We start from the raw sequence: 12,067 nt of genomic DNA on the forward strand, positions 1-12,067 counted from the left end.
AGCATGGGGATTTCCCCCTGGAAGTATGGAGACTTGCCCCCTCCTTCCCCCCCCACCTCTGCTGGAAGTGTGAGGACTTGCCCCTCGCCAGGCATGTGGGGATTTGCCTCTCGGGGGTATGGGGATTTCCTCACCCCCAGGAGTGTGAGGAGTTGCCCCCCCTCCTGCCCCAGAAGCGTGGGGCACTGCGGGTGGCAGGCTCTGGGGGATAGGCAGGTTCCCTCGCCTCTGAGACCCAGCGTGGACTGGCACGTGGGCCCTGGTAGAAGAGGGCTGCACAGAGCTGAGTGGAGGGGATGGCCGTACTGTTTGGGAATTTAGCACTCCTGTTGCTTGCCCCCATTTGTTCACCCTCTGAGGCTGCTTTTGTGGTTAAGAAGCAGTTCTTAAAAAAGTAGTTTAAAGAAGCGTTGCCCTGTTGGCGGTTCAGACACTGTTTGCAGGGGTGGAGAGTCTCCTCGTAGTGCCATCGTTTCAGATATCCTTGTAGTGGTTCAGACCTTCCTTCGCTTAGGCAGAGGGAGGAACGGCAAACTCTACAGGAGCTGGCAGGCTGCCAAAGTGTTTCTTCCAGTTACACTAATTGAGAATATGGGGGGATGGGATTGTTCTGTTCTGTTTTGTTTTTTTTTCTGCTTGTGTTCGTAGTAATCTAAACATGAAATGGAATGAATGAATTAGTGAAAGAAGGGGGTGCAAAAAGAAAAGGGGTGCTCTGTCCTGGACACATAATTTTGTGCAGTCAACAGCAACAAAAGAGAAGTTTTTACTCCAGTTGGAGCGTGTGTCAGGAGAGTGAAATGATCCTGATGAATCTAAAGTTCAAAGAAAGTCACAAAGCCTTTTCCTAAAACTGAGGACATACAGATGTAAACTATTATTGCTAACACTTGAAAAGTAGATTTCTTGTCTACTTTCTGCACATAGAGGCTGTGGTACTGTATTTTTTTTGTACCCTAATTCTTCTTCACAAACTCAGGAATTTAATCTTTTATACTCAGGATAGAAGAACAAAATGTGTATTAGGGAAATAGGCAAAGTAACTGCAGACATTTTTAAATCAAGGTTATATCAGAATGTATGAGGTTTTTTCATCCCCATGAAGCCTCCTCCTAAACTCTAGAGAGGGAATGTCCATCACCTCTTAAATCAGCTAACAAACGGGAAAGCACATGCAACCACTTTGGGAACTAAATCATTCTGTCACTTTTGCTGGAGAAATGTCATTGTCTTTAGCTGTTATAATATAGTAACTGTGCAGGGAATTTGATTTTGAATTTCTGTTCTGTATTCATGCTGGATAATTTCTTTATTGAAGGTGTTGTTTATACTTTATTGAAAAGATACTTGAAGATATTCCAGTAGGTATTTCTTAGAATCCTGAAAAGTAGTCATATAAATGATAATCGTACAAATGATAAAAGTTTCAATATTTCAGTGGTCTGTCATTTTGTGAAGGACTATCTTTTACTCTCACTGTCAGAAGCCATAGGAAGAAAAGATTCAAAACAATAATGAAAGAAGCTTGAAACAACATTTAATGTATTTAGCCTGAATTGTGTCATTGGCTGCAAACTTGTGATCTCTATAAGGGTTGTTAAAGGAAACAATTTCTAGTCTGGCAAGCTGTAGGGCTGTTGAATTAGCCTTAATGCTTCCTGTGTATCTCTTCAAAAGGCCAAACAGGTCCCACTTCTACCTTCCATGTTTCCAGTCCTTTTATGTTTAACAGTACATTGTACCTCGTTGGAACAGAACCGTGATGCTAGCATGTGCGTTTCTATGCTGTGTTCTCTCAAACCTGAAACAGTATTTGCCCCAGCATTACAACTTCTTTCATGAAGAACAATTTTTAAGCTGAAGCTTGCCATTAGTGGAATAGCATGGGAATATTGTGCTGCATTTGGATTTGGCATTCATTTTACTCGAGGAAGCAGTCCAGTGTTTTTCTTTAGAAATATCTTCACCTTACCACATTTTTTACAACTGTGGTTTCATGATTTAGTATCATTGATTTTGTTTGTAATTCATGAAAGAAAAAGCTGCGCAATGGCAAGTTTCTGAAACAGAGAACTAAGTGGTTTTCTCTTTTTGAAAGAGAGTCAGCAGGCATAGATGAAAACAATTAGAAGTATTGAATTGTTAATGTATAAGAATGCAAGCTGACCTTCGGCCCTACACTGTCAGGAAGCTTAGCGCTGAATTGTAAGTTAATTATCATTCCTCTACCCAAATTAAATTTGTTTTGCAAGGTTTCTTTTTCTGGTCCATCTAAAAAAAATCTATTCTTACTTCATGCTCAGTATTCTTGACTGTTCCCAGTGTGGTGATTACAAATCAATACCAGTAATACCTTAGCTACCAGCACTGTAACATCAGTGGGAAATTTCATTGTTGCCACTTATTAATAAGCATTTACTTTGTCTTCTTTTCTTTTTTTTTTTGTGGCATTGTTATGGCTCAGAAAGCTATTTTTTTTTCTCTTGGAATATATGAAGTTCGTGAGATGGTGGATAATGACAGCCTCCTGCAAACTGGGTTAAGGTGGCAAGCTGATAGTAGTAAATGAGATTACTGGTGTAGTGTAGCCTTCTCCTCTGCATCTGCGAAGTGAGGGAAAGGGCAAGAGCATGAAATGCAATGTTATGAGTTTCTGAACAGTGGTTTCTGCTCGAAAGCATTTAAGGGGATCAGGCTGTGCATACAATCATCTCAAGGGGTATCTAGCAGGAAGGATGAAATGCTAAATGAAACTCAGCAGAAAAAAATAGGGCATCAAATAGTATCATCTAAACACACAACTTGTAAATATAGATAGGATTAAATGTAAGTTTGTTATAGAATTTTCATTTGGGCAGCTGTGTGTCAGCACTTTCATTTTAGGCTGTTGTTTACGCAGAAGATTTTTAAAGCAATTTTGAAACATTGTTGACTAATGGCAGCAATATCTTCATTGAAAAGAGTATCTAAATAATTATATGCATAACAAACACTGGAGGATTGATCAGATATTTATCACGCCTCTTATTAGAAGGAAGAAACATTGTGATATTAATGATGATTGGAATCTGTAAGCATCAGAAATTGTAAGCTCCAGAAACTAGCAGTATGTCTACACTAAGGACTTCTTTGGCAGCTTTTCAGTGTCAATCCAGTGTATGAAGATATGACTGATGGAGCTACACTGATGAAATGTAGGGGCAGTGATATCAGGAGAACAGCTCTTTCTCAAGCTTAGAGCTTCATTTGGATGGTCTGGAGCACGATATGTTGGCAAGAGCAGAATTTTGCTGACTTTGGCTGAATTTTGCTGACATATGCTGTATGTACACTAGGGGTGCTTTGCCTTCAGAGAATAGCTGTTGTTCTGTATAGAGAATATCCTGTGGCTATCGGATGGATGTAGGATGCCAGCATACCTGTCCTCCTACTATAAAGAGATTTTAATGCAAACCTCTCAAATTATATTTTGATTGTAATTGTATTTATGTGGTGTTTGCTATTTCCTATCCTAGCCACCATTTCCTAACTGCAAGCAGGATCTGAGGTTGCTTTGCTGAAGTACAAAATCCCATCTGCTGTGCTGGAACAATGTACTGAGTAAAGAAAATGCCCTCTGCTACCTCCTCATTCTCTTCTAAACTGCAAAACTGAGGGCCAGCAGGCATCACAGAACCTAGTTTGGAAAAAGCAGAAAGCCTTTTGGCTGTTTGAAAGTTGGCAGTTGGATCAGCCAGCTATTGGGAGAACAAGCAAAATGGGAGGCGGGGGGGAATACAGCTGTCAGACCACTCAACTGCTTTTCAGGAGCTGTAGTGAGAGGAAAGCAAAAAGCACTGGAAGGGCATATATGCACTGGGCCATGAATCACTGTGATAGGAGTACACAAAGGAGTTCCACAGAAGCATGGCACAGAGTGGCTCTGCAGAGGTATTTCGTGTCCTGGAAGCAGTATGCTGGGTACTGCTTGAGGTAGCCTTTGCCTCTCAGGCAGCTACACTGCTCTGGTTGCAGAGTTAGGTTGTTTGCAGCTAGCATTTTTATCTCTATACAGCACAGCATTGCTGGCTTTAAACTTAACCATGACCCTGGAATTAGACTGCTGCTAGAATTGACTCTTGCTTTGTCAACGTAAGCACTGTTCTCTGTATTTACCTGTCATTTGCTGTATGTGCACTGTTCACCTATTATAGGTCCCAAAGGCTCCTGAAGGGAGAGGCAGATACTGGGTACATTTGGATACTGTTGTATTGAGTACATTTGGATACTGCTGTAATAAAGAACTGGCTGTTACTTGTGATCCTGATATAGAGCTTCCGTCAGCTGGTAATCAGGCCCCCATTACTCTGTGTGGCTCTTTGAAAGCATTCTAGCAAGATACTGACTCCCTTCTGTCCATCAGGACTCCAAAAGCAGCAGCCTAAAATCTGCTTTCTGCTCCTCTCCATTCTTTCCTTCCCACACATGTATTCCCTGAGTCAACTGGCGTAAAGTTTGGTAAGCTTCCCCATGAACATGTGCTGTTGCGTCTTGGGGCTTGTCTATACAGGGAGGTTATTTCAAAGTAAAATATAGCATGAGAATTTATAGTGCTATAAATTCTTAGCAAGACAGTAAACTGTTCTCCACAAATGCTTCATTAACTCCACAGCTCAAAGAACTACTTGTATCCTTGTTTAGCTTGAGCAGGCTACATGAGTATCTGTTTTGTTTTGGGGGTTTTCTTTCAGGAAAAAGTGGCTTTTATATGTGTGGGTGGATGCTCATATATACTTCTTAGCTATTTGCTTATTCAATTTACTAGAAAAACGGCATTCCAAAAGTTTAAGAACATATCTCTGCCTGTTATGGCCATTTTTCAAAATAATTTATTTGTAGAATGATTTATTACCTTTCTCTTCTCCATCCCACTTAATGTGTTCTATTCTGCTCTCTGTAAAAGTGCTTCCTCCATAATTGGAAATCCACCTGCATGTATGACTAAGTCTTTTTACATTTTATTTATTATTTGTATTGCAGTAGTACTTAGAGGTTTTATTTATAGATATATTTATCTGTATTGGTTATATGGCTATATATAGCTTTTTCTATGATCCATGCTACCATAGTGTCTGAGTACAGGCAATAGTTAATTTATCCTCACAGTTATTATGACTAAGGTGCTATTATTGCACAGTTTACCATTGGAAAACTGAGAAATAAAGGATCCATTTGTGGTCCTTCACAGGAAACTCCCACGGGCTGTGTTGAGCAGGGTCACTGTGTTGACATCCATGCTACTGGCCTTTTAGGTCATTCTGAGAGTGTCTCAGACATGTCCACACTGCAGTCGGCATCCTTGGGAACAAGAATTGCCCCACAAGCCTGTGGAGCATGCCCACTTTAGATCTTGCCATGGCTCTTTACTGACTCCTTCATATGTCCTTCTTGACCTCAATCTTCAGCGTCCACACTGATCTCAGTGTGCCAGCAGGCAGACTGAAATGATGACTAGTGAGCTCAGGGAAGGACAAAAGAGAAATCGAGAGGGTCCACATACATCTAGGCAAGGGGGAAAATGAAGACAGTGCCTTGTGGCTTTTGATGACTGTGGTCTTTTTCGTAATCTACGTGAGGACCACGAGTCTTGCCAGCATCAGAAGCGTACCAGTCTGTCTATAATGTACGAAAAAATAGTTGTGTTTCTGGAATCCATGGCTTTCAATCTTAGGATCAAACTGATTTTGTCAGTATCCTCAGATAAGATCATACCTTTCTCCAAATATGGGTTGATTAGCAGTAGCTCATGAATTTCCAGATGTTGAGGGGTTTTGCTGAGGGCTTACTTCAGCTTTATTTTCTTTGGCACTGGTGCTAGTTTCTGGGTGTCTCATTTAGAGTAACTGGACAATAATTGATGTGTGTGGGTGACAGTTCTTACTGACTTTCTCCCAACTATGCTGTTTCTTACAATCTCTTCAAGTATGAAAAGGGGGTTGAGTCTCCTGCTGGGGCCAAATTAGTACTCTGAGCTATATGCTTCTGCCAGCTTATGTGGCGCACTTGGTGTGGTAATAGCATTCTATTATAAATAACAATACGTGAGAGAACTATACACAAAGCCTGTTGCAGGAAGATTTTGAACAGACAAGCCCAAGAGTGAGGTTGTAGTGCTGTCCCTGCCATCATGCCCTGTGGGACACAGGTTTATAGAGCAGAGTTACTGTAGGCAGAGGAATTCTGAAATGTGATCCAACTAGACAACATTAGAGGAACCTATGGAGAACTCTTAAGGATTAAAATCCTCTCTGGGACGCCATTTGAGCTGCTGTGAAGGACAGCAGTGTAGATAGGAATTTGATGTGAAGGGCTTTGCTGATGTTGCAACAGGACTGTGTAGATCCAATCAGAGAGATAAAGACCTAGATTCTCTGAAGTGTCACAGAACAGAATTATGGAATGGTTGAGACTAGAAGGACCTTTAGAGATCATCTAGCCCAACCCCCCTCCTCAAGCATGGTCACTTACAGCAGGTTGCCCAGGACCCTGTCCAGACAGCTTTTGAATATCTCCAAGAATGAAGTCTCCACAACCTCTCTGGGCAACCTGTTCCACTGTTCAGTCACCCTCACCTTTCCTTAGCGTATATCCTATTGGAACTTTTGTTTGAGGTATCTGGGCCCAAGTGTCTTGCCTGGGGGCATGCGGATGCTCTGATAGAGTGGAGGATTGAAGCAGAGTCTCGTTGGCATGTTAACCACTTGGTTATCCTTCCTGTTTGTTCTCCATGGTAGACACTGAAGGCATGCCTGTTGGAGAGAATGTCTGAAGAGCATACAATTGAAGCAGTCAAGACAAAATTCCTGGGGAAATCAGGATGTAGAGAGATGAAACAACTTCTAGGGTCACACAGCAGGAGAGAGCTCAGATTCATCCATCGCAATCATCACAATCCTATATTTTGTCCAGTAGACCACACCATCTGAGATTGTCCTCTGTGGCTTTCAGAAGGATATCAGCCACGATGTGCCTATGAGTAGGACAGAGATGTTGGATTGCTTTAGCATTGGACCTCAAAGGATATGTAGTAGAAAGATTTAGTATTGATCAAGATTGGCTTCTAATAATTTTCTTAAGGTGGAAGTATTCAATATCATATTTTCAGTTTCTTGGATCATCCTTTGATAGCTTTAAGGCAAGTAATCTTCAGGATGTATTTGTAAATGTAGAAGTGGAGAGGTGTCTCAGAGAAATTTAAAAAAAGACAAGGGGAGGGATAACCCTAAAGATTCAAAGTCCCACACAAAATCCTATGATCCATTCTGTCATTGAGGCTTTACTAACTTTTAACTCTACTATTAGAGTGCTGTAAAGAGCATAGTAATTTTAGGAAATGGATTATAGAGTATGTGTGACAGATTCTGCTTGTATTTACACCATCTTAGTTGCAGATTTATTAAGTGAGGTACATGAATTTACTCCATATTTAAGTATGGGTAGCTAAGAGCTGAATTTGGCCTTACTAGTCTGATATATCCTGCATAAAAGCACTTTAAAATTTGTATTTCTTGCTAAATAGCATAAAATTACATCCTTTCAGGTTAATTAAACCGTTTTGCAATGCTGGTTGCTGTTGATGGGATATTTAAATGTCAGCTTCAGAATAAGCACTTACGCTTCCTGATTATAAATGGCTTCCTTTTTAAATATCCCAGACATACGTATATGGTCAATACAGCTGAAGTACATGGATTTCTGCTCTTCTCAATCTGCGTTTTCATTTGGTCGACAATAGGGTCAAACACCCACTGGTATCAATGACTGAATAAAAACTATCAGCAACTGAATAAAACCTGATTAGGCCCAACATGGTATGCCTTCCATAGCCAAACATTTCTAGTGAAGGCAGTGGATTATTCAGCAGGAGAGGACACGCAAGAGTGGACTCACACTGATTGTCTGATACTTTGTTGTAAGAATCTAGCAGCAACCTTGCCAAATATGTTTCTGTGGGAACTGTCACCAGACAGCACCCTGCAGGAACTTAAACCCCCAGGAAACAACAGAAAAGATGCAATTTTGGAGAACACACTATGGTTCTACCTTCTGGTTCATGTGACTAAACGTCCCCTGTCTAGGTTCATGTGAACTGGAGTGTAGATATGGATGCTACTTCAGTATTTAAGGAATAGATTTTCCCCCTGCAAGTATCTGAGAAGAATCTCTACCAAAGAATATGAGCAGAAAAAGGAGATAACTGAAGCTACTTCCGTTTTGTCAGTGATTCCTGATACTGTAGGAGAGTGAATGAGCTTTCAGCCTGTTCATATCATCTAGGTCCTTCTAAACAGTTTAGAAGTAATTAATTGACTTGCGTATAGGGAATCAAACAAAAGAGACCAGGTTAAAGGAGGGGGAAATGTTTGCTTTTAAATTTCACACCTTTTCTAGGGAACTGTTTTAACTTCCTAATAAAGAAGGTCTTAAAATGTAGTAGTATATAGGCAGTCCTCTTATGGAAGTTTCTGTGGTATTTTTATACATACTTATATGCCATCCATGTAAACAAATAAAGTTCAGAGTCCCTTGTTCTAACGCTCTGAGTTTATAACACATTATTGTTTTGACGCTAATCAGAGTAGCTCCCATGGAGAGTTTTGATTCACTTTAGAAAACCAAAGAATGCTCTAAAAGTGGTAATACACTGTAGCTATTTCATTGTAATTGGAGGCTGTCTGTGCCTCACGGAAATTACCAGGCAAGCATTCTTGCAAATGTCAGAATTTTCAAGTTCTGTTTAAAATGAGGGAGTAAGAATGGAAGGGGATGGATAGAAAATTTGAGGGCTGTGTGATTCGAACTTGGAGTGCAGTTTGTAATAATGAAAGATGATCAACTTGGGGGGTGGGGATATCATCTCTTAGGTTTTCTAAATTACAGGATACATAAAAATATCCACTTATTCCACATGTACTGTTACTTTAATAAAAAGCACCACTTTAGGAAATGAGAGGCTTTGGAATTTAGCCAAGCATCTTAGTTTTATTTATCATCAAAAGGTGGATTTTTTTCATTATCCATGTAGTTTGTGGGGCAGTTGAATGATTTTTAGGAATTTGAATGTTTGATACTGGACTGCGCACTATTTATCATCTTTCAACTTTCATATTGCAGACACAAGCATGGTTGGTGTTAGAACTGTATCAAGATTTGGCAATAGGTCTGGTACTAATCTCCTAATGTGTATTTGAGTCTATATTTAAATTAATTTGAAAACTACCAGAAAATACTGCTCTTAAATTATCTTATGTATAACTAGGAGAGAGGGAGGGAGAGAGGGAGGGAGGCAGAGAGGGAGAGAGAGAGGCTGTTGTAAATACAGAGTGCTGATGAATACTCAAGTAGTAAATAGAAATATCTTAGAAGTCATTCCTGACAGTAATAAAGGCAGCAATTTGATTTCATCTGTGGATATTAAACTGGTTTCACATTGCAGTAAAAGTGGTTCTTATGTTCTATTAATATTTATTAGCACTTAGTGATGTTAGGGTTTAGGTGTTATCTTTTCTTCACATCACAGCCATTTTATAAAGATTCAAGTTAAATTGCTACACAGTAAACAATTAAAAGTATTTGTGTATGTGATTGAGAGAAAAAAAAATCTGTCTATGGAGATATTCCTATATGGAAGGCCAGAGCCTCACGGCTTAGGAATCTGTAGAGTTGTGCTCAAAGTACTGTAGTTCTGTGAGTTTATATTAGCTAAAGACCTAGCTCCCTGAGTGCATACTTAAACATATGAGCACTGTTCTGATGATTATATCATTATTATTTGCATGGGCTTCCTGTTGTTTAATGCTATATTTTTTTTCTATTTGTTGCTTTGACTACATGCAATATTTCTTAAAGGTAATGGATTATGTATTACATTCAGTGGCCTTTTTTGTGTGTGACGTGTGAAGGATTTCTACCTTGCAGGATAATGTGAGTCAGAGTGATCCGATCCAAATTTAACCAAATTTGTTCATCTCTAAATTTAGAGAATAACTGAATGGCAAGAGAGATATATTTCAATTCCCATCAGTGACAAGGACAGAGTGTTGGCGGATGGCTGTTAACAGCTATATCGTGTGTTTCTGATTCTCATGTATGTGTGTATGTGTGGGAAAAGACTAGTTACTAACTTTTATTTATCATGGCTCTGCTGCTTTTTTGACTGCTTTTAAATCCTTCTTGGGCTTGATCTTGCTTCAGTGCAGATAATTTTTGTGCAGAAGGTGCACTGTAGACTTGAATCACATTTTTGACCTGTGGGTAGAAAGGCTTGCATTGGACTTGGATTTTTATCGTTATGAAAACTGAAACATAGACCCTCTTAAAATAGGCCAGGTACCAGGCAAGGTAAGACAAACCAAAATTCTTTTTCTTGATCTTGCAATCAGACTTCAATATCATATTTTCAGAGAACAGGTTGATATTTTGTCCTTCATTTGAGCATAACCCTGAGTTTAACATGTATGTAATTCACATGTCTTCAATAGGATTAATCATGTGCTTATAACGGAGTTTGTATTTTTTCTGTTATGGGGTCTTAATCTTTTTGATTATTCTGGTTCAGAGTACATTTTAAGAAAAATAGTATCAATGATTAGTGAAAACAATTTTGTGGAGTTTCTTACATGGGGTTGCTTATGACTTAGAGTATCATTAAGATTATGTTTAAACACTGTTGAAAAAGAAGATTAATATTGTTCCAAAAACAAATGAACACAAAAAAAATTTTTTTCAAGAAAGAGGGGTAATGATCTCATCTTTTAGTATGGAAGTAGTCTGTCTGGAGTACGTGGAACCAATCACGTTTAAAGCTAAGCATTTGCTATGTTAGTTTTGGTCCAGGGATCTTGTTGTTGCATGGACAAAAAGTCAGCCCTTTTTGCTCTTTGGCCAAATATTGTTCTTGGAGACTTGGCCAGTGAAAGCAAGAACATGTCCCCACTGCTTTTATATTAGACGTTTAGTTAATGGGGACAACTGTGTTCTTTTTTCTTCCCCTCAGTGAGATTTTTATTATAGACTTCTGTTTAGTCTGTTTCTCGTGTTTGATTTTATTAAGTAATACCCCAGTTCAGTGACTGTGTCATCAAATTTGCACATACATTGATGGATTGTGATATTATAAACAATTTGATTGTTGCATCCCTCACTGATTCAAACAGCGAGATTGGCTGTATTGGAGATAAGTTCATTTTTGCATACAAGATCACTGAACTAGCAGTGATTGAATAGGTGATACTAGAAGGTGCCTGACAGTTTTGATAAGATTTAAGTAACATTGTATTTCCTGTAGTTTGCTGAAGTGTTAATGATGGTTTAAAAGTCTTAGCTGTATGCTTACTGTCCTTAGGTATATGAAATAAAAATACAAGTCAGCCTTATTTAATTTAATGTAGTACACATTTCTCTTTCAAGAATCAGTACATTAAGACATTCAGAAAGACAGCCATTTTAGCATAATAGGAATGAGAATCTTATGGAAATTTGGCAGGGATACTGCAGGGTTTGATTTTAGAAGACTGTATGTGGTAGTTAATTAGCAGTTGCTCTAAAAAATACCACCACCCTGTTATCTGATCTCACGATGTTTACTTAAAAGTGAAACTTCACTATATTCATTTTCCCCTCTCCTTGTCTTTTCAAAGTATACTGCCATTTCAAAAGTTTGAATAGTCTATGTTCTATCAACTTGTATCACTTTTTCTAGCGTTTCTTGTTATATGGGAAATGACACTGCATTTATTAGTATTGCTTGAAAAGAAAAGCCCAAGGACCCTAATAAGTACAAGTAAATACAAAAATATCAAGTTTCTGGTGTATCTGTGTTGTTAATGTGGGCTTTAAAGCCAGACTAAGTACTGTGATGGTTCAGAGTGCTTACCCTTTGTTCTCAAGGCTTGAGGAACACAAGATCAAACTCTGTTCCTCTGGCCAGGGTCCAAAAATTCTTTCTGAGTTTAAAAGTTGTTACACAGAACTAGAATCATCCTAGGCCTTGATTTACAATCTTTTCTCATTAATTCCTTTAACAAGT

General features: G+C 39.0%; 1 protein-coding gene across 1 annotated transcript in view; it reads left to right on the forward strand.

Annotated features, from left to right (window-relative positions):
• The window catches only part of PHF21B (PHD finger protein 21B), a 160,763-nt gene that overhangs the window by 95,714 nt on the left and 52,982 nt on the right, over positions 1-12,067 (forward strand). The window lies entirely within an intron of this gene.

The sequence above is a fragment of the Apteryx rowi genome, unplaced genomic scaffold, assembly GCF_003343035.1.
Source record: "Apteryx rowi isolate R43461 unplaced genomic scaffold, aptRow1 scaffold_689, whole genome shotgun sequence".
Lineage (NCBI taxonomy): Eukaryota > Metazoa > Chordata > Aves > Apterygiformes > Apterygidae > Apteryx > Apteryx rowi.